We start from the raw sequence: 27,912 nt of genomic DNA, 5'->3' as shown, positions 1-27,912 counted from the left end.
AACCAATTTTGTTTACAGGCACTGCTCACATCTGTTTTCTCAAGGTGAAAAAAAGCCTCCACCTCAGAGAGATATTAACTGGGGCAGACAAGAGGGAAGAAAAGGAAGTTTTGGAGAGATGGTACAGAAGTTTTGCAGGGACTAGTAGGGTCAGTATTGCTTCTGAGGGGGTCACATTCTCCATCTTATCATCTCCAGCTTTGACAGGTAGTGTAAATCACAGCATCTGCAATATTCTGCTTCTTCCTACTCCCACCAAGAATCATTGTGGGTGCATGAGCAAGTAATCTACCCCTGTCAGAGCATCAGGCATGCAGTGGATGCTCTGGTTTAGGACCCTTTGTAGAAGTTGTCTCTGGTGATGTTTGCAATCAGATCTCCTCACCTGGTTCCTTTCACAGATGGGCCATGTCTGGAGAGGCAGGGAGTCATCCTGATGTACCCTCTTGCAGAGGGAGCAGCTCCATCAGTGCAGCCAGTGTCATGAAATGCACAGAGAGCTGTGCCTGGTGTGGAAAAAGAGGGTACCACGAGCTGTGGGTGAATGAGAGGGTGTGCTGAACTGAGAGTGCTGTTTGGAAGCCTGGGGCACTGGATGGTGCTAGGAGACTTCTGTGTTTGAGACCACTAAGCAGATTAGCTTCAGTGACGTTCCTCAACAAATCTAAAAGTCCAAAGCTGTGCAGATTTTCAAGGTGTTCAGCTCTGAGTTTGCTACAATAAACTTATGCTGTGACTGTATCAATAAACAGAAATGCTAAGGTCTGTTCTCTGTCCCTGAGGGGGAACTATGGACACACCAATGCTGTAAAGCTCTCTTAGCCACCAGCACACACACAGGGTGGCCACATTCAAGATGCAGATGCCTGGTGGTGGACACCCATTCTGTGGTAGTTTCTGAGCTGTGCCTGAACTGGGTTTGTGAATTAGCCCGGGCCAAAAGCATGCTAGCAACCCTTCAAAACTTTAGCAGTATAGGCAGAGCCTTCGTAGGGCTCTGGAATCACTTAATGAGTGAAAACACTCAGGTGCATGTAGGCACAGCTTAAGGGCCTGGGAAGGGAGTGCTGCAGAATAAGTCAGGCCAGGCTCTTTTTTCTTGGTCCAGATCAGGATTGATTGTTACTGATTTTCAAGAGAGGATTAAAGATTTTAATAGAGAAGATCTAAGTGTGTTTTGAAAGAGATGCTATAAAGAAAACTTCAGGTCAGCAAGAATTAAGAAGAAAGGAATCTGAGAGGAGTAATGATGTGTGAATGGGGATGTGTCTGACTTAAAGGATGTGAATGCTTTGGGAAAAAAAAAAGGAATAAATCACACCGTATAAAATATCTGTCTCTCAGAGCTTCTTCACTGATTGTTCTCCAAAGTCAGACAAAATGCAAAGTATTCCATTGCTTCAAGCCACAAGGACATTGCACATCTTTGTTTGGTTCCAATCACACAAAGGAAAAAAAAAGCAAATATATAACTAAAAGCCTGGCTAGACACTCTGGTCCTGAAGCTTCTCCATTGTATTCAGGTGCACCTTGGTGGGAGTCACATGGCACACTGGTTTTCCCCAGACTCATGGTTGATCTATTTTACATATAGTGTTGCTTTTTTTTCACATCAGTTTCCTATGACATATTAATTCTCTTTATCAGTCTCATTAATCAACACTCAAACTGCTCTAAAGGTGCACCATAGATTTGAGTTTAATGTCAAACAGGTAACAAAATAAATAGCTAGCCAAAGCCTTGTCTATCTGAATGCAAATGTTGCCTGAGTTTAACAGTTTGAATTTCCTCTTGAGTGTCGGTGGAAGGCACTGTGAGTTTCACAATGTGTCAGTTTGCAAATGTCGCTATGCTAAATGAAACTGGACTTTTTTTTTTAAGACCACAGCTAGAATTCAGAGTTGCAGAGCTCATATTCTCTAACAATAGGCTTGTATTCTTAGAAATAAAAGTAGGTTAACTTTAAGTCTGACTCAATAAAAGTGTCCAGACTTCTACATAGCAGACAATCTGTGCAACACCTTTGCAAACTTCTTTGCTTTTGCTATGTTTGCAGTCTTCAGCAGACTCCTACTAGGTTTTATGAGACAGCTCCCTTTGGAATTAGCTATTGTGGCACGTGCCTGGCTTCAATATGCCAGTCTATTCTTCCACAGACAGGGAAACACCTCCTGTCAGCGTGTATCCTGCAGCTCTTCTAGGGGTCATTGCTTCAGGTGCCTGGATCAAAGATACTTTGAAATTTTTTTGCAATGAGTTGGGGAGAAAAACATCACTGTATTGATGTCCTTGAAGAGAAACTACTGACATATTTTTATGTGAGTCACTCTGGCACTTATGTGAAGCAATACGATTCCACTGAATTTAAATGAGTTTAATTAATAGCAATTTAATGGATAGCATTTTAAGAGTGATATACTCCATAAATGCTTGTAGCATTTTAACAAGGTTATACTCCATAAATGCTTTATTTTTTACTTAATTACTTTCTAACTTGTAGAATACCAGAATTCTAGGACTTAGAGTTAAAAATTGTCAGCTCAATGTGCATGTGCTCTATTGTATATGTGACATCCATGATTTACCCAAGATAATACAGTACTACATTTGCATGCACACATGGCCTATTATTCCTATAATTGCTTTATCACTTAATTAAGTAATGTCAGCTTTTCCCAGATCTCTAATAAATTGATACATCCTTTCTGAAGTACCATGACTGATGCCTGTATCCAGATCTATTTGCATATTTAAAAACAAGATCTTTCTAGTCCAATGTGACTATTAAGACAACATATCTGTTTATCATATTAACTGACAATTTCTTGATTTTTCTGCTGCAAAGCCAGAAATCAAATCTGAAAATGTCAATTCAATAATTTATTGCTATTCATTGAAGCACGTTGGTATGTGCTTTGCTTAAAGCAGGACTAATTCTGGAGGCAGCATAACCTGAAGCTGATTCCACCTGTGAGCTGAGCTATGATGTTAGCTGCAATTTTATACATTCATATTTCAGTATATTTTTCCATACAAAATTACCTTTGGCCTCAGCTCAAGGAATGAGATGGATAAGTAAAATACTTAAGTACTCTGCTGAGTTAGTGCCTAAAAAGCACAGCCACTGCTAACGTAACACTATTGACCTCAGCAGGACAACAGCATTATATGGGTCCAAATGAGCCAAAATATGTGAGCTACTTTGAGTATTCCTTGGATAGAGAGGGGAAAGATGCCAGTTTTCAATATCCTGTTGTATGTGCTCTCACTTTCAAATACTCTGTCATTGCCTGATAAGAATAGCACCTGCAGTTTGGTTCTCTGAAACATGAATGCAGAATGCAAACTGATGAAAAAGCCTGACTTTTTGAAAAGATGACATGTCAAAGGGAAGTGGGAGTGTGAGAACAAATATCCTCAAAACCATACATGGCGGATTACACGGCTTTACATCTTCCTTGAACTGAATGCCTTGCACCTGAGAGGATGGATGTGCCTTTCATTTTCTGGGTTCTCCCAATATACAGCTGGTTTAAACCTTCAGATCTTGACTGCAACTAAAGGTGTTTTGTCCAATAGGGAAATGCCACTGTGCAGAACAATCCCTTCCCATGTTACCAGGAGCTGATCGAGGGGGACAGGCCTGTTAGCAGCAATGAAGACACCTGAATAGCATGAAGTGTTGGGGGGAGCAACGTGGTGCTGCGTAAATTGGGATTACTGCAGCTTTAGTCAGGGCTGGAACATAAGGTGCTAAATATGATTGTAGCACTATTAGATGAAGTGTCTGGAAGCACCATCAGTTAGCCACGGTGCCCAGACCTTGACTTTCATCACTGTACAGCATCACCTTTAGTTGAGTACTTTTGGACAGTTTAAGTCAATATGTCTTTGACAGCAACACTGTGGGGGAGAGGGGAGGAGGGAAGGATTCTACAAGCAACAGCTGATGATTTTCTTTGGAAAACTCCAGTGCCTTTATACTCTGAGGTAAAGGCATCACATCTGCTAAAGAGTACCCTTTACTCAGGTGTGAACTTTGCATTTTCCCATTACTATGTGTCCAAATTTGATTAAGTTATTACCATTTGTTCCTGCTCATTAAATGTTAATCACAGCTTGGACTTCCATAAATCTCTGCAGTTTCCATGTACACTAAGCAGAGCAGATGCCTTGTCTCTTTGGCCTCCTAGCCCCCCAGATAGTGACGGGAAACAGGAGTAGGGCTACCTTGCCACATCCCCAGGTGCTTTTTTCTGCAATGTGCATGGAGAAGCTACCCTTATTTGAATCCAGAACCAGGACTCTGGCTTGGCTTTAGGAAAGGGGAGACAAAGAGGTTAGCAAGGATAACTTCAGGGACAGAAAATCTATAATTGGGATTTGAAGAAGAGAGGAGAGAGAAGAATCAGGGACCAGTAATGAAAAACAGTGAAAAGAAAAAGGGAAAAGAGATGGATCTTAAGAGGAACTACAGCGTGGAGAGGAGGACTTCATGCTGGATGGGAACAGCAGATCTCTGAGGGTATTGAAACTTGGGAGAAGATTCAGTGGGAAATAATATTGAAGCACGTTGGTATGTGCTTTGCTTAAAGCAAGGACTAATTCTGGAGGCAGCATAACCTGAAGCTGATTCCACCTGTGAGCTGAGCTATGATGTTGGTTGCAATTTTATACATTCATATTTCAGTATATTTTTCCATACAAAATTACCTTTGGCCTCAGCTCAAGGAATGAGATGGATAAGTAAAATACTTAAGTACTCTGCTGAGTTAGTGCCTAAAAAGCATAGCCACTGCTAACGTAACACTATTGACCTCAGCAGGACAACAGCATTATATGGGTCCAAATGAGCCAAAATATGTGAGCTACTTTGAGTATTCCTTGGATAGAGAGGGGAAAGATGCCAGTTTTCAATATCCTGTTGTATGTGCTCTCACTTTCAAATACTCTGTCATTGCCTGATAAGAATAGCACCTGCAGTTTGGTTCTCTGAAACATGAATGCAGAATGCAAACTGATGAAAAAGCCTGACTTTTTGAAAAGATGACATGTTAAAGGGAAGTGGGAGTGTGAGAACAAATATCCTCAAAACAATACGTGGTGGATTACATGGCTTTACATCTTCCTTGAGCTGAATGCCTTGCACCTGAGAGGATGGATGTGCCTTTCGTTTTCTGGGTTCTCCCAATAAACAGCTGGTTTAAACCTTCAGATTTTGACTGCAGCTAAAGGTGTTTTGTCCAGTAGGGAAATGCCACTGTGCAGAACAATCCCTTCCCATGTTACCAGGAGCTGATCAAGGGGGACAGGCCTGTTAGCAGCACTGAAGACACCTGAATAGCATGAAGTGTTGGGGGGAGCAACGTGGTGCTGCGTAAATTGGGATTACTGCAACTTTAGTCAGGGCTTGTGGAGGATGTGTCACTGAGCAGCATAGCTCAGGAATGGCTAGCAGATAAGGGTCACTGAGAAAATGTATCTACTGAGAGATGGAGTGCTCTTTGGGAGTTGTCTCCTTGATCATGCAGCTGAACAAGAATCAAAAGAAAGACCTTGTACTGCAGATAGGGAAGAAGAGTTGGAATTGTAGACATAGCTATGCACAAATGTAAGCAGCTTTAAAAAAGTAACCAATCATGAGCTTGGCTTTTGCAATATGTATGAGCTTATTAAATGCCTTATAAAAATGACAACTGATAGACAATAAATCGAACGCACTTATTGATCGCGAGGTCGTTGTGTCGTTTCTCCGTCCCCACAAAATGGTGACCCCACGACGTGATCTCTAACACCACGGTGAGGATGGATTAGAGCGGGGCTCCAAGCAGCGGGAGTCGGTCACGAAAGAACGAAAGGACAGCTTGGAATACAGGGCGTCCCGGACGAAAGGACAGCTTCAAAGGACAGCCTGGACAACAGGGCGTCCCGGGCTGTCCCGGACCCGGAGTGCTGTACAGACAGACTCTGCCTACGTGCTGCCGAACCCTGCAAAGGCTGCAAAGTGCGCACATCAGGTATGGACAGGGAAGCAGCATATAGTTTATTTACTGCATTCTTGCAGAAAAAGGGTTGTAAAGAAATTGATTTGAAAAAGGAGTTACCTGGTTTGTTAGCATATGGGGTAGAATTAGGATGTTTTAGTAACCCTCATTCGGTTCATGCAGTAACTGAGTGGCGTAAGTTTGGGGAAAAAATTCAGGATGCCCTTCTAGATGAAGATAAGCTGGCTAAAAAATGGGGCAAGAAGTGGCGTGTAATACTTAATCTTCTTCTTCAGCACGAGGCGCAGCGCAGGGCTGCAGCTCAGGCTACAAACGTGCACAATCAGGATAAACAATTTACTGACAGTGAATGGCTTTCTCAGACACCTATGCCACCGGCTTTTTCTAGTGGTACTATTAGCTCTGCCACTACTCAAGGGGCTGTGGGTACTGTTGCAGATGTAAGTGATGACACTCCTGGTAAAGAAATAGGGGCGATTCCCAAATGTCAAGAATCGAGGGAGATAACAGAAGTCAGGCACAGGGACTCCCCCGAGAATATTGATGCGGAACGTCCACCTCCGTTAGTGCCAGTGCCACTTAGCAAACCGACTGCGCCAGATGCTGAACACCCTGTATCTCTATCGTCAAGAGTGTCTCCCCCCGGGGCAGGAGCTGCCCTGGCGGAGGCAGTGGCGAGAGAACGGAGAGCAGCCTGGCAAGCAGTTTCACGACACTGTTTAGAGGAGGAGGGCGGTGGTTTGCCAGAAGGGGGGCTCCTAACCTTTCCTGTTCTGTATACTCCTGGTCCCCAGGGTCAGATAAATTATGAAGTTAAACCCCTTGATTGGAAATTGCTCACACAGTTACGGACCACAGTCAGTCAATATGGATTACACGGGGAACCTTCCAAGCAAATTCTAGATTATATATGGGGTTCTCAATTACTGTTACCATCAGATTTGCGCTCTATAGCAAAATTGATTTTAACACAACATCAGCAACTTCTCTTTAATGGCTACTGGCAAATGCATGTTCAAAATAGCGTTAATCAGCAAAGGCAGCCCGGTGATCCTTTGCATGGGGTTACTATCGATGAATTAATGGGACTAGGTCTATATGCCCGCCCCAAAGTTCAACCCCTTATGGGGCCAGATAAATTAAGAGAAGCTATGAGCTTAGCTAAACAAGCATTAGAAAATGTAAAAGAACCAGGAGGACCTCCTATGTATATGAGCATGAAACAGAAAAAGGAAGAATCATTCGGTGCCTTTGTAGATCGTTTAAGGGCAGCTATTACTAAAGCAGGAGTAAATGATTGGATGAAGGGACCCATAATGAGACAGTGTATACTACAAAATGCCTCTCCTGAAATAAAGCGCCTTATAGCAGCAGCAGGTCCTCATTGGACTATTGAAGAATTGTTAGAAAAAGCAATGAGTATCCCTGTAGGTGATATGGCTTTTTTAGTCCAATCGCTTAAAGATTTAACAACTACATTGCAAGAGCAAGCTCAGGGAGCTCAGCAGCAGGTATTAGCAGCCCTTGCACTCTTGCAGGGGGCAGTAAGCACAAACAGCAGAGCAAAGCCAAGACAACGTTGCTACCGATGTGGATTATCAGGACATTTTCGAAAGGACTGTCGTGCTGCAGGAGTGTGGTGCAATAATTGCAAACTGTCCTCACATAATACATCTGCCTGCAAAAACCGATCGGGAAACTTCAGGAGGAGCGCGCCCCGCAGCAGCAGCCGCGCCGGGACACAAGTAGCAGCTGCAACCGCCACCCCACAGGGGCCTCCCGTCGGACCGTCTCTGATTTACAACCCTACACCGCAGGAAGCCTCGGCTTGGACTTGGCAACCTCAGTAGAGATAACCCTGCTCACACAACAGCCTCACAAAATTCCTACTGGCATTTATGGACCTCTTATCATTAACCAGCAACGGTATGGTGCTTTGTTATTAGGACGCTCATCGGCTACAATGGCAGGACTGTTTATTTTACCAGGTGTGATCGATGCAGATTATCATGGAGAAATACAAATTATGGCTCATACCCCTTCTCCCCCACTCAAAATTCCAGCAGGACAACGCATCGCACAGCTAATTCCTTTACCACAATTCGCACAACCTATGCCACAAACGCCGGACTGCCGGGGTGAGAAAGGTTTTGGATCAACTAAAGGACTCACATTACTCACTATTGATCTCAGCCGCCGACCGAAACATCCGATCACTTTAGTCTGGAAGGATCATCATAAAAAATTGGATGCCTTGCTTGATACAGGAGCAGACTCTAGCATCATTGCACCTAAAGTGTATCCAGCACACTGGCCACTCCAGCAGGCTGCTGTCACTATCACCGGAGTTGGAGGATCTTCTTTGGCACAGCGTACCCCACCTCTGCAGGTGCACATCGGAGACCAATGTGTCACAGCAAGTTTCTCGCTAGCTCCCTTACCACTTACAGTTGTTTGCTTACTCGGACGAGATGTACTCTCACAAATTGGGATGGTACTCTCCAACGAGCACCCTTTGGGGTAAATGCCACTGTTTGGGACTCCCCGTTACCCTTGCGATGGTATGATGACCAACCTATATGGGTTAAACAGTGGCCATTAAAACGGGAAAGTCTGGAAGCTGCTCATCAGTTAGTACAAGAACAACTATCACAAGGACATTTGCAGTTATCTACAAGCCCCTGGAACACACCTATATTTGTCATAAAAAAGAAATCTGGAAAATGGCGTCTTTTACATGATCTGCGAGCAGTTAATGATCAAATGGAACCTATGGGAGCTTTGCAGCCTGGACTCCCTAATCCAGCTATGTTGCCTGAGGATTGGAATTTGCTGATAGTGGATCTGAAAGACTGTTTTTTCACAATAGCATTGCACCCACAGGACACAAAACGCTTTGCCTTTACATTACCAGCTCTGAACAGAGAGCGCCCTGATCAAAGATACGAATGGCGGGTTCTTCCACAGGGCATGAAAAACAGTCCCACATTGTGCCAATTGTATGTAGATCAGGCTCTGTTGCCAGTACGAAAAGCCTGGCCTTCTACAATAATATATCATTACATGGATGATATTTTGTTGGCACAGCCAGAACCATTCACTCCGCCTCAGATACAATATCTCACGCAAACCTTAGCTCAGCAGAGACTAGTAATTGCTCCAGAAAAAATTCAGCATCAAGCCCCATGGAAGTACCTAGGATGGAAAATCAGTGACAAATTCATCTCTCCTATGGACCTGACAATTCATACACAATTGCGCACAGTCAATGATGCACAAAAATTGTTAGGTGACCTACAATGGATTCGTCCTGTTGTTGGAATTCCACCTGAACTCCTTGCAGAATTGCGCCCTTTGCTTAAGGGCCCTGACCCTAGTACGCCTATTCACCCCACTGTACGACAAAAGGAAGTGCTTGATCAACTTAGCCAGCACATTGCTAGAAGCTGTGTGCAGCGTTGCTGTATACAATCTCCTATTGAACTCACGTTCTGGGCCACTGACCAGTATGCCCTCGGTGCCCTTACTCAAAGTGAAAAGAAAACGGGGGAAGGCCTGAGGGTATTAGAGTGGCTGACAACACGGTTGCAGCAATCCAAAACTATCTTGCAGAAAACAGAGATACTTGCTGATTTGGTGAAGCAGGGAAGGAAACGCATTCTGGAAATTGAAGGAAGCGAACCATCCTGCATTCGACTGCCCATGCAAAAGACTGCTTTGGAGTGGTACCTCCGCACCAGTGAAGACTTACAAGCAGCTTTGCTAGGCCTCACATGCCCGATTTTTGTAAACGCTTTAAAAGAGGCCCCACTGAACTGGATGGGGGCATGGCAGTGGATTTCAGTACCGAAGCGACGGGACCATCCCATAGAAGGAACACGAACAGTTTTTACGGATGCAGGGAGAAAATCGCATAGAGCAGCCATAACATGGAAAGAGAATGGTCAATGGCATGAGCAACTGCTCACAGGAGCACCTGAGGACTCATTACAAACACTTGAGCTTGTCGCAGTAGTGCATGCACTAGCCACAATGACAAGGCCTCTAAACAGTGTATCAGACTCACTGTATGTTACTGGGGTAGTGAGTCGAATTGAGGGCTCTGTGGTCAAGGAAGTTAAAAATCGACGGCTAGGGTCACTATTGCAGCAATTATTAAATGCCACTCGGCAGCGAGAGCATCCATATGCGATTATCCACATCCGTAGCCATAAGTGGGCAGTGGGTCTAGGAGAAGGAAATCAACGAGCCGATCAATTAGTATTAACCGCACCAATGGGACAAACTGCATATCAGCTGGCACAACAGAGTCATGCTCATTTTCACCAGAATGCCAGGGGGCTCAAAAGGCAGTTTCATATAACCATTAGTGAGGCACGGGCAATTGTACAATCCTGTCCCCAGTGTAACCAAGTAAATCAGGGCCTTGGAATAGGGTTGGGAGTAAACCCCAGAGGATTAGAAAGCAATGAGTTGTGGCAAATGGATGTCACTCACATTGCATCTTTTGGTCGACAGAAATATGTCCATGTAACTATTGACACATATAGTCATTTTATGTGGGCAACAGCACACTCAGGTGAAAAAGCCCTACATGTGAAAAAACACTTGACAGCATGTTTTGCTGTCATGGGGATCCCGAAGGTGTTAAAAAGAGACAATGCACCTGCTTACATCGGGAGTGCACTGTGTCAGTTTTTACAGTTATGGGGAGTAACCCATAAGACAGGTATCCCTCATTCCCCTACAGGGCAAGCAATCATTGAGCGAGCACATGGTACGCTGAAAAAGTACTTAGAGAAGTATAGGGAACAAACAGATCCTCAAGAATGTTTAAGCAAAACGTTGTTTGTTCTAAATCACCTGTGTGTCTTTGACAATCAAACTCATCCTCCTGTAGTTCTCCACCAACAAGGTTTAAAAATAGAGGAATTGCCTTCTGTTTTAGTGCGGTATAAGGACCCTAAGACAGGCCTACTAATTGGCCCAGTGAAAGTTATTCATTGGGGCAGAGGTTATGTTGCTGTTCTCTCTCCAGAAGGACCTCGGTGGGTACCTGCCAGGAACGTGCGTCCGTTTCTCCATGCTCAGACATCCGACAGATGCCCTGACTCGAGCACGAGTGGGCCAGAAGCTGTCGCTGACTGTGGCACCTCGTCTACTGCAGATTCCTAAGCTACCAAAAGCAGCCAAGGTAGAGATCAAGGCCGCTCGCACTGTGGATGATTTTTACAGAATCTTAGATGCATTATCTTGGATGACACAGCGTACTTTTCATACACCTTTCCACTGCTTGGCCTGTAAAGAACCCAATTGTTTAGCCTGGGTTTGTATTGCCTGTAAAATGTGTTCACAAAAGTGGTGGGTAGACCAACCCAACCTGATTGGCATTTGGTGTCCAGTTTGTAGAGGTGTTCTTGACGAGGATTGGCAAACAGCTTTAGTACAATCTACAGGCCAACCTCTGAGAGAATCATTAACTCTCTTTGAAAGCTTAGAGCAAAAAATTTTGAGCTTACTGCGCTGGGAAGCTGAACATATAATCAAGCAGCTTACTATAATAGCTGGCATACGCAGACTAACTTCTTACTGCTCTAAAGAAATCCCTTTCACTGTACCAGTCTATGATACTCCAATACAAGGCAGACCACATAAATTTCTTCGGAAAGCCTATAGAAAATGGCAGCAGCAACACGCCTCATAACTTGGTGTAGCATCTTTGTCTCTGCCCATGCACTCATTACCAAAATTGACACCCGACAAAATGTGTGGCTCACCTGGGCAACTGCCTCAGGAGTCACTGACTTTTGTTTGTCCTTACAATCGGCCACGGATCCTTTTCGAACGTGTTTAATGGGATATCAGCACTTTGATTGGGGAGAGTGGACAAATTATACTAACTTGACTGAGACAATGGCTAACCGAACGCTTGCATCCTGGCTTAACACTACTAACTGCGCCTCTCGATTCCCAAGTGGACAGAATGCTTATGTACTGTTTCATATCCTTAGTAACCTCACCAAACCCGCTACAATTCCTTTACAAGAACTCGATTTATTAGGCTCATTTTCCCCTTATGGTCCACTTTCAGACCTTTCTAAAGATTCTAATGGGTCTTATTGTAAAGATAATGGTGGGCTTCTAGACGCTGCTAATGGCACAGGAGCAGTCCTTTTTAATATGCATGCACTGTTCAATGACTCTGCTTTTCCTACTTTCACACAGCAGGTTACAGCATAACCCGAAGGTCAGTGGAAAAACATATCGTTTGGCATAGGCACTGTAGATGTTAATACACACGGAGGTTTCATGTTTCCCCCGGGTTATTTCCTTACCTGTGGGGATCGTGCTTGGCCAGGAATTCCTATAAATCCCGTGGGTGGGCCTTGCTACATTGGCAAACTAACTTTATTTGCACCCCAGATGAGAGACCTACTAATTAAGAACAGAACGCGAGCAAAAAGAGCTATCCAGGATATATCCCCAGACTGTGATGACAATGTCAGACTTACTTCTCGGGCTGAAACAATAGCTCTGTCCTTTTTTGTACCTGGTGCTATGGCTGCTGCTAATTGGCGAGAACTCAGCAAGCTAGCTTGCTGGGCCGTTAAACAGTTCAATTCTACCTCTAGGGTCTTATATGACCTAGAGACTGATGTGGACAGTATTCGACATGCTGTTTTACAAAACCGAGCAGCAATTGATTTCTTGCTTTTAGCACAAGGCCACGGCTGCCAGGAATTTGATGGAATGTGCTGCATGAATCTGTCTGACCACTCTCTCAGCATTCACCAAAACCTTCGAGAAATTCAGCAACGATTACATCACATAAAAGTGGGTTCTTCTAGTTTAGACGACTGGTTTGCATCCTGGGGAATTACTGGCTGGCTCAAAGACTGTCTTAAACAAATGGTACCTGTTGTACTTTTCATTTTAGTTCTGTTGTTTCTTCTGCCATGTATTTTTACTTGCATTCAAAATTGTATTACTCGCTCCCTGAACGCTATGCTTCAACATGCAAATACGAGCTTGCTAAAAGAAAACGGGGGAAGTGTGGAGGATGTGTCACTGAGCAGCATAGCTCAGGAATGGTTAGCAGATAAGGGTCACTGAGAAAATGTATCTACTGAGAGATGGAGTGCTCTCTGGGAGTTGTCTCCTTGATCATGCAGCTGAACAAGAATCAAAAGAAAGACCTTGTACTGCAGATAGGGAAGAAGAGTTGGAATTGTAGACATAGCTATGCACAAATGTAAGCAGCTTTAAAAAAGTAACCAATCATGAGCTTGGCTTTTGCAATATGTATGAGCTTATTAAATGCCTTATAAAAATGACAACTGATAGACAATAAATCGAACGCACTTATTGATCGCGAGGTCGTTGTGTCGTTTCTCCGTCCCCACAAGGGCTGGAACATAAGGTGCTAAATATGATTGTAGCACTATTAGATGAAGTGTCTGGAAGCACCATCAGTTAGCCACGGTGCCCAGACCTTGACTTTCATCACTGTCCAGCACCGCCTTTAGTTGAGTACTTTTGGACAGTTTAAGTCAATATGTCTTTGACAGCAACACTGTGGGGGAGAGGGGAGGAGGGAAGGATTCTACAAGCAACAGCTGATGATTTTCTTTGGAAAACTCCGGTACCTTTATACTCTGAGGTAAAGGCATCACATCTGCTAAAGAGTACCCTTTACTCAGGTGTGAACTTTGCATTTTCCCATTACTATGTGTCCAAATTTGATTAAGTTATTACCATTTGTTCCTGCTCATTAAATGTTAATCACAGCTTGGACTTCCATAAATCTCTGCAGTTTCCATGTACACTAAGCAGAGCAGATGCCTTGTCTCTTTGGCCTCCTAGCCCCCCAGATAGTGACGGGAAACAGGAGTAGGGCTACCTTGCCACATCCCCAGGTGCTTTTTTCTGCAATGTGCATGGAGAAGCTACCCTTATTTGAATCCAGAACCAGGACTCTGGCTTGGCTTTAGGAAAGGGGAGACAAAGAGGTTAGCAAGGATAACTTCAGGGACAGAAAATCTATAATTGGGATTTGAAGAAGAGAGGAGAGAGAAGAATCAGGGACCAGTAATGAAAAACAGTGAAAAGAAAAAGGGAAAAGAGATGGATCTTAAGAGGAACTACAGCGTGGAGAGGAGGACTTCATGCTGGATGGGAACAGCAGATCTCTGAGGGTATTGAAACTTGGGAGAAGATTCAGTGGGAAATAATGTTACCTAATTTAACTATCTCCATGTAAATGTTTACACAGGTAACAGATTTTTAAGCCCTCATTATAGTCAACAGTCCCTTCACAGCAGCTCAACTCACCCTAAAGTAGACATGTAGGGCTCAGCTACCTTGCTGCAAATGACCTACTGCTATTTGAGATGCTGTAATCTATCTCACGTAGCCTGTAGTAAGACAAGAATCTACTATGAATCCCATGAATAACATATGAAGTTGTATAGCATCTTAAAAATTTCTAGACACCTTGGTTTGAGCAAACAAACTGAGTCCTTGTCAAGATCATTTAGGGAGATATTGAACAGCACAGGCCACAGCAGAGATCCCTGTGGTGCTTTTTTAAGAATCTCTCTCACTATGAAAATTACTCATTTCAACCACATCCTTTCTCTTTAAGCAGTTCTTCATTTACGTGGTGGTGTTTCCTCTTATCCAACAGCAATTTTGTTCACTTGAGTGTTACTGGGGGGAAACTTTTTTGCTAATTATTAAATCATTTTCCATGCATCTCTCTGAACGTTGCCAACATTGCTCATTTTCAGAAGCATTCATCTGTCTCTCACTCCCTTGTTAGTGTTTTTTCAGTTCTCAATTTCAGATACCTTATATTCATAGGCCTTAGAATGATCCTCATAAATCTTTGGAGCTGTTGGGAGCCAGAGGGATTTCTCTATTCATCAAGCTATTAATAGTAGTGAAGGACATACACTGCCCATCTTGCAGATATTTATGCCTATTAACTGCTAGGATCAGTTACATTTTTCTTTTAATCAGTATACAAACATGTAATTGGATTTATTTCACTGAAGTCTCAGATCTGCAGTTGGCTTCTCAATTCCAAATTTGCTACCCCTCTTGATATTTGATGCAGCTTGTTTCCATTTGTCATATTCCAAAGAATAATATCTAATGATATCAATCAGTCACTGAGACTGACTCATTTCCTATAACCATATTCAGAAGTAAGGAATTGTGAATGCCTGTTCTCTGGTTTAATTTGACTAAGATTAGATTTCACACACACACTCCATTTTCATATCCTCTTTTTAAAAACTCATATGCATAGTTAAACCACTCTAAATGGTTTAATATGGATTTCAAATACCTAGAAGACAGAGCACTGAGTCTGGGATGAGGGGCGTGAGAAGGAGGTTGCTGCTTCCCTGGGGAACAGTGGGACATGCTCATGGAGAGAAGAACCCAAGAGAAGAGTCCTTCCAAGAGAAGGAACAGGAGGATGCGCAGTGGCTGAGGCTGGGACAAATGCAAGGATCCCTGGGACCAAAGAACCAAGGGGCCATTCCTGGTTAGGCAGTTTGGATAGGATTATCCTACTTCCAGAGAGTGGAAGTGTATTTTACCCTGTGTATGTGATCTGTACTGTATCAATTGGCTTTGAGAGCAGAGGGAGGTCCATGCTCACCCTATTTAATACTCCAGATGTTACCTGTCTCAGTGGTGACAGAAATGTCTTAAGACAAGAAGATGCCTTAATTTGGGCAGTTTTCTCAGTTTTCTGCAATTTGGAAAATTCCTGAATTGGCTTAAAAAAACAAACTGAAAACAGGGGCTTGTGCAAAGACATAGTGGATAGAGGAAAGATTCTTTTATAACCTTTTTTACTTTTATTCAGCTTGATTTAGGACTATAGGTATTCTCTGCAGAAGACACTGAGAATTTGAGTTTATACTCTAATGAAACTTGACCTTCCAAAGTTTAAAATCTTTGTACTCTCTTTTGTAGAGTTATTTCAAAGATAAGGTGCAGAGCTCTGGTTAGCTTGCATTCCTGATCAAATACGTTATGCATCCATTTAAACATCTGAGTTTCTCTCTCTACAACATTGCTTTCTGCAGAATTAGCTTATTCTGTTTGCAGCTTCTTTTCCAATGACAACATTTCAAGCTCTCATTTTCTTAGTCTAGATTTTAATTAATTGAGCTCTGAGTATTTCTTACACCAATATGGGATATGCAGTTTTTCACTACTCCTGCAGATATCCACTGGTCTGCACCATACTTGTTTTGATATGAATATGAATTGCACAGCAATTGACCTCGGGCTCTACTTAGTCCACTACCAACTGTGCAGACTGCCAGGCTTGTGTTTTGTCCTCTGCATAAATAGCAAATCACGTCACTTTCTTATCTGGCTCTTTGTACAAAAACATGCTTTCCCAGGGGACCCATTTCCATTGATTCCAATGGTACTTTTCACCTTTCTGTGCTACTTGCATGCCCTTTGTTCTCCTCATAGGTTGTACAGTGACCTCCAGTGCCTTTCAGCTTGCTCCCTGCATGTTATCTGCATGCCTTCTGTTTTCTGTGCCATGCCATTGCTTGAAACTTCAGGAACTCTGAAACCTTTTCTGCATAAGTCTTTTCTCCCAAACCTGCTGATTTCACTTGTTACATTGCTCTAAAGTTGCAGGGGCTGATTTGGAAGTGTGCAGTTCAGAGACCTGAAATGAAAGTACAGAGCTAAGGGTTGTACACAGGCCTTGGACGTCATCTGTGGCCTCCTGAAATTCATCTGGTCTTGCAGCCCAAAGGTGGCTGAAAATGCCAGCTTTTCAAAGTGATCCTTTGAGCTGCTCCAGTGATTGCCAATGCCACACCTCGGATGTGCGTGCAGGACAGTCCTTGGTAGTGTGGAGTGTACACCAGGGAGGCCAAAGTGGGCAGCACGACACCTCTCACGGTGCATTACTGATGGAGGGAGCCAGTGACTCTCGTCCACCTGACACCAAAAGTGAACAGCCACAAGCACCTCCGCAGTGTCGTGTGAAACTCCCCAAAACACCAACACTAGTAGCAAAAGCAGGTACAGAGGCAACTACCAGCCATAAGGGGAGAGATAGGAGCAATCCAGAACATCCCAGCTGGAGCTGAGCACGTGACCACTCCTCTGCTGGTTCGCAGCCACCTGGCCATCAGCGCTGCTGTCTTGTAGGTGCCAGGTTATTTGCTGCTGTTGCTTTGGCAGGCTCAAGTCCCAACAGATGGATGCTTATGACCTAGACCATGCTATTGCACCAGAGCTGGTTGTTGAAAGGCCATGTCATGAACCAACAAGTGCAGTGCACAGAAGGGAGCAGCAGCTGAAGGGATACTATAGCCAAATAGACTGAAGCTGCAGCTCCAGTTTTTCCATCTCTCCTTCTGTGGTTTGCAGGGGCTGCTTTCTATGATAGCAGCTGATAAATTCTTCATCATCAGTCCAACAGAAATCCTCTCTCAGCTAAAGCTTCTGAGTTTTGACAAATTTGTGATCGGAGATGAGATTAACTTGCTGCAGCCATGTGTATCTGTTGTGGTGTTTTTGCTTCACTTTGGATGGAGTTATGCAAGATAACTCCAGAGCAAAATTCTGTGGAAGAAATCCCATGCTCTGCTGAAACCTTGTAGATTCATATTTATTCATTTAAAATTTGTCCTCTCAAAAGTAATTTTCTTCTAAAATTGTTAATGCATTCTGATAGCTGTTAGGAATTTAATGCTGTCATTTTCCTTGGCTTGCTGTGAGGGTTATGTGTCACTTATAATTTATACAATATGGTGCTTAAAAGGTGCTTAAAAGTGCTGTTTCATTATTACAGGGAGCTTGGAGAAACAACACAGCTGAGAAAATTAGCTGTAGATAGCCTCTAGAGATTTATGCAGCTCAAGGGTTTTTTGATTTCCTTTTGTTGAGATTCATTAATACTGTTGAATGCTTAGTTACACCTCCAGCTCTGCCTCCCAATCCTGAATTGTGGTATCAGAGAAAAGTTGCAGTGCTCAGAGCCCAGTGTTGATGGAAAAGGCAATAAATCCCATCCTGTACAGGCCAATCCTGCTCAAAGGGTCCACTGTCCTTGCAGGTTTGCAGGTGAAATGCATGAAGGAAAGTGCTTGCAGTGACAGTAGTTCAAAGATACTGTGGTGCCATTTAGTTTATTCCAGACACTGCTTTTTCCAAAGAGGCAGTACTGTTCCAAGCTAACCACATTCATACCAACAGCTGCACCTGGAGGGACTTTGGTTCTCTGTCTCCAGGAAGATGGTGTAACGTATATTTATACCTTGTACAAGTAAAGCATGCAGTAAGTGCAGCCAGGATTTTTGCCTGCAATGATACCACCTAAAATGCAGAAGACCTCTTTAGAAAAACAGGAAAAAATGGATCCTTTGGTGAATAGCAAAAAAGAAAAATCAAAGTTAAGAAGAATTCATGGAAAATTAAACTGAAAAAAAGGGAGGAGATGAAAAGGTAATATTTTTTAAAGGTATGGTGGCTAAATGATTAGGCATACAAAACATTTTCCATCATATCTGCCCAATTTAATGGTCTCCTACTCTGTTACTTGCAGCTACTTCCAAGAAAACTGGAACCTGCAGTTGTTGCTTTGAGCAATGAGACTCTGAATGTCTCAGAGGGACAAAACCACTTTTCTAGAGAGGCTGTTCACTGGTGTGCTCATGCAACTTACTCTGATTTCAGAGTCTTTTTTTTTCTTAGTATCTGCATGCTTTCATTTTCTGAAAAACAGATATATGATTGCATTTTTGGGGAGTAAGTACTAGAGGCTGGGTCCTACCACAGTTATGCTGTGCAAAGACCATTCAGGGAAAAGCACACACAGCTTATGGACATCTGCAGAACTTACTCTGAATTCCTGGTCTCTTTTGACAGCATCCTTTCCAGTACCTGTTTAAAATGGCCTTAAATGGCCAGAAAGCCTGTAATAGTACTAGTGAACAATATAAACTTTCTGTTGGAACATCCATCCAAATTTCATCCTGGAGAAGAGAAGGCTCTGGTGTTACCTAATTGCGGCCTTCCAGTACCTGAAGGCAGCCTACAAGAAAGGTGAAGAGAGACTATTTACAAAGGCTTGTAGTGGCAGGTCAATGGCTTCAAACTGAAAGACAATAGGTTTAGATTGGGTATTAGAAAAAAAAAGTCTTTGCTGTGAGGGTGATGAAGCACTGGAACGGGTTGTCCAGAGACATTGTGGAAGTGTTTAAGGCCGGGTTGGATCGAGCTCTGAGCAACCTGGTCTAGTGAAAGATACCCCTGCCTATGGCAGGGGGGGTTGGTACTATAAGATACTAATTCCAACCCAAATCATTCTATGATTCTGTGATTTCTAGTAAACAGCTTTTCTGAGATGTTTGCATTTAGCTTATAATACAAGCAAAATGTGCAGAAGATCCAATCAAATTCAAACAGTTAAAATTGAAAAGCAATAAAATTATTCTACCAGTACTTAATTTCACAGGGAAAAGCCTATGCTTAATATATTGATATAACATTAACTCAACCAGACACAAAACAGGAAAAACTCTATTAGCTCTGGAGTCAGCAACAATAAACCATTTATGTCTTCAGCTGAAGGCAAACAGGAGAACTGAGATGAAAGCCCTAGTATCAGACTGGACTACTCTGAAGAACTAGAAGGAGCATATCAGTAGGACAAAATGAGGGCATGCCAAGGCTTGGGAAACTCCATTTGGCAGTGCACATGGGCAACTTCTGTAATATTGTAATCATATTGCAATAGATGCAAATCATATTTCAAAGGTGCTGAACTAAGTCAAGTGACCCAGGCCAAAATTAGAAGAGAGCTGTGTTCCAGTCACATGGCCAGTTTTCACTGCTGTCACTGATGACCTCTACTCAGCACTGGTGAGGTCACACATGGAGTGCTGTGTCCATTTCTGGGCTCCCCAGTATAAGAGAGACATGGTAAGACTGTAGAGAGTCCAGTGAAAGGCCACGGAGATGATGAAGGGATTGGGGCACCTTACATATGGAGGAAGGCTGAGAGAGCTGGGGTTCTTCCCCTGGGAGAAGAGAAGGGATCTTGTCAATGTATCTAAGTGCAGGCCCACGGCCATGCTACTCCTTGCTTCCAACCTTGACCCACAAACTGATTCTCTGACTTTACCTTGGCCCTGCCTCACTACTGTGGCGCTGCCTGGTGATCACTGGTTCCAATCCTAACTTGCAGACTGACTTCCCTATTTGATTTTGGACCTGCCTTATCACTACAATACCACTTTATGATCTGCACTCCTGGTTGAACAGGTCACTATCCCAGGGTCTGTTCTGGTCACCTCCCAGCCTTGGGGAAGCAGCCCTGGTCTCTCTACTCCCTGATGTGCATTCAACTTCCTCCACTACAATCTGTTGCGTACCGTGGGAGCCTGCACCATGCAGAGAGGACAAGCTGCCTGCAGATCAGCTGTCTCTCTTCAAGTTCCTCACACGTAGAAATTGCCACATCTACCCAGTTAAACATGCTCTTACCAGAGGGAAGAACACATATATTTGGCACATAAATGTTTTGCAATTGCAGTTTGCATGTTCATCTCTGAGGGAAATAAGCAGGAAGAGGCATAAGGGTCAAAACATGAATTAAATCATCCTCACAGGTGGGAGGCTGTGGCAGGAATCACGAAAATTTGGATGGGTCCATGTGCACACACACTTTTAACCTGACTTTTTGTCGGCATATGCCAAACAAGGAGGGCAGAAGGTGGTACTATTTAGCTGGGAAGAACCATAAGGTGGAAAGCACCATAACCTGAGAAGACTGCAGTGTTAGGAAGCTTGGGAGTTCCTTGGAATGATTCTGCACGGTGAAAGAGATTGTCATGACAAGGTCTTCCAGCCACGGAGCACACTGAACATCTACACTGAGCTTCTGCAGGGTCTCTTACAGTCTTTTAAATGCAATTTTATCTAGACAACCTCTGTAGTATTCTATTTTTTTCCTTAAGTGCTTAATAGACCCTCTCCACTCCACTCTTTCTGAAGAAAGGAGTTGTGGAAAGATGGGGTGCTGTGCTTACAGCTCCAGGAAAAGCATTATCCAGCTCCATATAATCTGGATAAATGGATGGGCATCATCCTGTAGCGATATTTCACACACATGTTGTAACCAAGCCTCATGAACCAGTGTGTAAGTGATTAAAAAAAAAAAAAAATGTTGTGTTAGAAATTCCAACTATACCACCAGAAGTCATGACACTTTCTCTACAGCTTCCAGCTGTTCCTGGCAATTTGGCTGTTTCAGGGTGCTGAGCAGTGTTGTTGGATGTACAGACAGTAAACCACAGTTTTTGAGCAGTGGTAAGCTTGTGGCTAGTCGATGTGCAGAAAGGACTGAAGAGATCAGTGAGTAACCGAGGCATTGCCTTCAGAAAAATTGATCTGTTCCAATCCATCAAAAATCAGCAAAACAAATAAAATATGAAATGGTCAGGCAAGGAATTAATTTTCTTGAATGTCTGGCAGATGCGTAGAATTTGTGGCTGTGTGATGTATTCAGATATAAGCTTGAGGATTTACGACAGATATAATTAAGCGATGCAGCAGAGAAATTAATCTTAAATGACCTCTCACTATCAGTAAAACATACTGGAAACTATAGATGAATTTTCCTAGATCAGGCTAGCATATTATTTAATCATCTTCCTTCTAAATTCTATGTTTTTAAACCAAGGAACTGATCCAATACCACTACATTTACGGAAATAATCATACTAATTTCAGTGGGATTTGGATCAGGCTTCTTACAAATATCAGATGAGTTTTTTAATTTCCTGGAAGGTTTTAAAGCATAAACTTTGGAATTTTTTTCAGTTAAATAATTGTCTGCTTTGGCTTTTCAAAATTCATGGAAGTCCACAATAAAGCTTTGAAGTAATATACAAAAAGCTCATGAAATGATTTGCCTTTTTCAGTCTAAAATAGTTAGTAAGGCTTGGAGTGCAAAATCGACTGGTTTTCCCTTGCCAACAAATAGATAGTGCCTGCACAGAGGTTTTCTTCTTTCTGCTTTAATAGCCAGAGAACTGTACCAGTTTGTTCATACTCAAAAGTATCTGAACCCTGTTGTGCCCTGCAGTGAAATTAAATAACATGTCTAGAGTTTCAAATTGCCAACTGATGTGAAGCTGCAGTTGGAACATAAAGCAATTCTGTGATTAGAAAACATCCCTCTCTCTCTCTCTATTTTTTTTTTTAATTTGAAGAAATCACATCAGTCATGAGGAACAGAAAATTCTTTCAATGGGCTTTTTGTCATCTGATAGTGAATTACCGTAACAGCTGCTTTGCAGGATGCCATTTACTAAGCGCTGCTTTGAACTGATATGCCACTCACAATTGCTTCTATCCTATTCTCATGCTTCATGAAAAGCAGGAACCTGGTAGTGCTAAACATCCAAACCTCACACTGTCATTAAAATTACATCTGGAATAGATATGGCCCTTTGTGTTTTAAGTTTTTGTATTGTCACGGACATATTTCCCCATGAAGACAAGCATCACTGACATATCAGAAGAAATTTGTTTCAAGGAGAGCAACATTTCACAGCTGAAAATGATATAGGTCAAAAGTTGTCTCCTCATATAGCAGATATAGCAGATCTTCCCTACAATTTATTGGCATGGGTGTCAGCAAGGGCAGTTTGGCTGTACTTGGAAAGCAGTCTTTCTAGCCGAGCAGAATACAGAGTATCTCTTTGCTCATCACTTTATTTTCTGCATATTTTCAATGCCCCCTGTAGTCAGTGGAATGATTACAATTTCTGTAAAAATACCCAGAACCTTTATATATCTCCGAGAATTTGCGTTACAAAATTTAACCAGAAAGTTTTGTAACAAAATGCTGTCATGAAACAGCCAAGAAAGTTCATTCAGTGGAAGAGCAAGGACTCCTTTCTGCTCCTTTTGAGCTGCTCAGATCTCATAAATCTTTTCCAAAGACTTAACACTAGCTCAGGGGGAAGAACTTTCTGTTTTAGGGTCATAAGCCTCCAATAGCCCTGTGCACTGAATTGCTGGGAAGCTATCACAGTAATTGCTCTGCAGCACTCGATGAGATCACATGGATCTAATGGAGGTCCCTCACTGGACTCTTAACCCTCTTTGCTCCAGCTGGTCCACTGATAACCCTTCCTTGTAAGCCTCTGCACAAGATAAAATGTGTTTAAATACCATTCTCAAAGTAATGGCTGTTCTTTTTGTAAGCAAATAAAAATTGTTGTTGTAGTAGGTATTTTGTATTAGGAAAAGTCTATAAAAATGTTGGGAAAATATGTTGGATATACTGAAGAGACAATTGTTTGCCATATATGTCTAAGCACATTGTTAGAGACAGTTCTTGAAACAGAATGGTACTTCAAAGTACAAACAACAAAGGGAGAGAGAGTGTGATTCACTCACAATTTCAAATAGCTCGTTATGATCCATATTTGTTGCATGTGAATGCCTGCATTTTGCCATACTTAGCAGTGTCTGGGAATGTGCATTTCATAAGTATGGATCACTGAAAAGGTGATCACACTGCCAAATGCAAGGTATTATTTACTGGTATTTTTGTAGGTGGATTTGTCAGAAAACCACAAAATGTATAACTGACAGGCTCTGCTTTTTATAAAATATGTTACTGTATATAACAAGGCAGTTACTTTCCAGAGCAGTGAGGAATATACAGAAACTTTGTGATAATCATGGTTGATCATGTCATTTGCTGGAAAGGTCTGCCAAGGTCTGGGGTTGTGGAGTAAAATTTGGAGCTGTTTCGAGACCATTTTACTTGTTGAAGCTTATTACCATATCTCAGTTTAAGAAGGGATGTCCCTATGATGGACCTTCTGAGTGTACTGTGATAGAAAATACAGTAGTAACTCACAAAAGATTTTTACTATAATGTGTACTTGAGATTACCCAGATGTAAAAATTAGATGTTGAGAAATCAGCGCTTTGAAAATGCATACCTCATGGTTTTTTCTCAGGTGTAGACATAATTTCGGGTTTCAGATGTGATCACCACTCTCTTCAAAGGCAGAATATTTCCTTAATGCTTGAAGAAAACTCAGTCTGCAGATTTCTAGGAGCTCTTAAAAGTGCTTGGGGAGGTGACTTCTGGTTTTGTTTCCCCCAGGAGATACAGATCAATCACAAATGTGGGTCTGTTTATGCTTTAGTGCAGTGAAAATCACAACAGATATCTGCAATTCCAAAGTACTCCTGTGTCAAAACTTCTTATTTAAGCACAAATATTTTTGGCTGCAATATGGTTAAAGAAGGTCACTGAGCTCAGCCTGGGTTGGCAGTCTGAAGAACTCAAAATTTAATTCCTTTCCATGACAATCCTGACCATGTGAATTCTGGAGATAGCCTTGATTGCAGTACCCATGACATGGTGGAGTTCAGGTTGCTTAGAAGACAGAGCAAAGCTAGGAAGATCACAGCCCTGGATGTGAGAGTAGTCTGTGAACTAGTCACAGGTCTCCTTGGAGAAATCTGATGGGATATAGGCTTGGAGAGAAGAGAGGTTCAGAAAAGCTGGTTGCTTTTCAAGGATCCCCTCCTTTAAGCTGAAAACAGGTGGTCTGCACAGATGAACAAACTGCTCCTGACAAAACTCAGACATAAAGGAGGCTTACAAGAGCTGGAACCAGGGATAGAGGAGCCAGGAGGAATGCATCATGAAGGGTTGGGCTTAGAAAAACCGAGGTCCATCTGGAGTTGAATCTGCTGAAGGATGTAAAGGGCATCAAGAAAGGCTTCTACAAGTACATAGGCAGCAAAGGGAAGACTAGGGAAGAGGTGGGACAACTGCTTAATAGTGCAAGGAATCTGGTGACAGAGAACACGGAAAAGGTGAAAGTACCAACTGCCTTCTTCACCTAGGTCTTTACTGACTAGACTGACCTTCAAGCATTCCAGGTTCCTGACACATGAGAGAAAATCTGGTGCAAAGTTCAGTTCTCACTAATTTATGTCATATTGTATCTAATTCTTCATTTACACTACATGTGGTTGGTTCAGTTTGTAAACTCTTCTAAGCAGGGAAGTGTGTTCATTAATTTGACTGCAAAAAGACATTGCATGTTTTAAACTAAATAGTGACTCTGGAAGATATTCTTAAAATGACTGTTGCATTGAATGGCTTTTCACTTTGTGAAAGTATATTCTTTATGAACAATCCCTGTCTGATTCTTAGGGTTTTTTTATCTCCCCCTGGATCATCTGCACATGTGCAGATAACTACCTTGCAAATTCCCAGCAGACTTCTGAGGCCAGGCTTGGTCACTGTGTGCAGTAATCCACAAACACCACACCATGCAGTTCAGTCAGCTCCGCCAACTCCTTTTGGCTCCAGGAGATCTGACAGCCGACAGGACATCCCCAAGGAGAAAGGCATGTGAGTCAGTATCTTTTTCATTACTTCCAAGAAAAAGGATTAAAAATGCTTTTTTTCCCCATGGGTAAGTGAATAAATTAGGTTGTTTTTTCTTCCTTTTGCTGGCCCATGGTTTCCCGTGTGTGTCTCTAATTAACTAGGATCCATACTGAAATAAAATTACCATGGGAATAATCTTTCAGTTCTAGGAAAAAATAAAGCCTCTAAGGCAAAAAGCACTTGGTAATTAAGAAAAGAATTTTAACATTTGCAGATTATGCTGACCCAGGGGTGAGAGAGGGGGACCTCAAAGTGGCTTCCCTCTGCCCCGTGTCTACCTGCTGCCTTTGAAGCCTTGTGTTTCACAAGCCTCTTACACTGCAGTTTTGCCTTCACCTGCTCTCTGTGTTCTCCCTTTGGTTTTTCTTTTGCACTTGTTCACTTTTCTTGGAAATAACTCCCTCCTTTCTGTCTGTTTTTGGCACTTCTGCAATATGCCCCTACCTTCCTCCTCCCCCTCGTCCTTCTATCCCTCTTTCATCTTCTCCCACTGCCAGTGTTGCTTTTCTCACCAGCATCTCATACTTCTACCCTTTTGTTGGGTCCCTGTGACAGAATTGCTGTTCAGGACTGGAGCTTTCTTCTGGCAGAGACATCCTAGGAACGCAATATCCCAGGAATGTAACTGAGGGTTTAGGAAGTCCAGGAAGTGACCCAGAAGACCTGAGTTCAAGATTCTGTGTTGTCTTGCACAGATGGGATATTTGCCTACACGAAGCAGCATGATCTTTTATTGGCTTTCAGTTTGCTGCTGAGCAGTTTCATCATATATTCCTTGATTTTGGATCAAAAAAATGGGAAATAAAAGTAATTGCTGAAAGAACTGCAGCAGGACAAAGATTTCAACCCAACAGAATTTGCCTTGCAAAGAACAGGGAAAAAAATCCAATATTAAGTTTTGTCTGGGCACACTGGCGTAAACATAATATAATCTGTACAGGTTTATGAAGAATGGCATCTTTCTGAAATATTTTTAGGTAAAGGGTCCCCAGCATATAAGTATAAATAATATTACATATCAATATATATAAATAATGTTATTCTAAGCTCTGCATATCTGAGTGATTAAAAATGTTGATTTCAGTAAAGTAGGAAAAAGAGACTGGAAGATATCAAGAAAGGGAAGAAGAAAGTTCTTTCTCTGAATAAATTACCATATTGCAAAGAAGTGATATTGTGGCATTGACTCCAGAAGTCTTGTTCTTGGAACACAGTGGGGTTTTGAGATCCCTGCTGCTACTGGAAGATGGAAAGAAAAATCAATATTTCACCAAGGGAAGCCCTTGGCAAAGTTCAACATAGCTGTAGATACATATTCGTTAAAAGTGGGAATGCACTTTATTTGAATTCTACTTTTTGCTACAAGTGTTGGGCTTAGTTCAGAGCAATGCTGTCACTCACTGATAAGATAGCAACATTGACTCAGAGCAGAAACTGGCCCCAAATGTCTTTAAATTTTTTGTTTTCTTTCTTCATTACAGAGTGAATTTTGTGTAGGTCTTTCAAGTCTAAGAATTCAAATGTGAAATCAGTCATTGTGTGGGGCAAGATGACTAATATTTCAAAAGAGGTAGTAAGTAGTTGGAAACTGTTTATATTGCACAAGCAATGTTTTTTGTAGATATTTAACTACACCAAATGTTCAGGTATTTTTCTGAAGGAATGAGTATCTTGGAAGTAGAAATCACCTCCCAAAGTAATTTCGCTCTTGCAAATGAGTGGCTGTTAGAACGTATTAATCAGAATCTGTCTTTAGCCATGAAAGGTGAAAAGCATTTGCTACTCCTGTCCTACCTCTCTTCTCCCCTACTGAAGCATTATCTCTTCAGCAGCTGAACAGGATTGTCCATCAGTAGTCAAGAAGCTGCAAGTTTCAATTCAACAACATCCGTAACCTATTGTTACTTCCTTGTAGGAGCTTTGTATGCCGCTGGCCTGGGGAATCCAGCTGGGATGGGGGTAGTTGCATTTGGCCTGAAAACTTTGCCTTTGAGGAGCTGCTACCATTTTGAGGGGTGAGGAAGGAGACAGACTGAAAGTAAGCCATCAGTGTCCTCTGTGACACTGTGTTTGTGAGCTGCCACTGCTGCTTTCATATCACTTGTGCAGAGCAGTCTGGAAACTGTTGTCTGGTTTCCAGCAGGAAAACACTGGCCCACCATATGAACAAACAGAGTTATTTAGTATAAGACATTTAGTATAAGACGTTTAGTATAAGTGAACATCAAACACTGAGATGCTATGCAACAAGAAAAGGGTTGCTTTTCAAAAGAATACTCTGTGCATTAGATAGCATACAGTATTTGTAAAGGCTGACTCATGAGCCAGTGGTAAGTCAGGGGTAGTGTTTGAGAAACTTTCTGTTCCTTGGGTGATCATTTCCTCCAGATTATTGAAAAGACTAATAAATCCAAA

This window comes from Myiozetetes cayanensis, unplaced genomic scaffold (genome assembly GCF_022539395.1).
Source record: "Myiozetetes cayanensis isolate MyiCay16 unplaced genomic scaffold, myiCay2020 scf2-11, whole genome shotgun sequence".
Classification (NCBI taxonomy): Eukaryota; Metazoa; Chordata; class Aves; order Passeriformes; family Tyrannidae; genus Myiozetetes; species Myiozetetes cayanensis.
Note: the sequence above shows the minus strand (reverse complement) of the source record.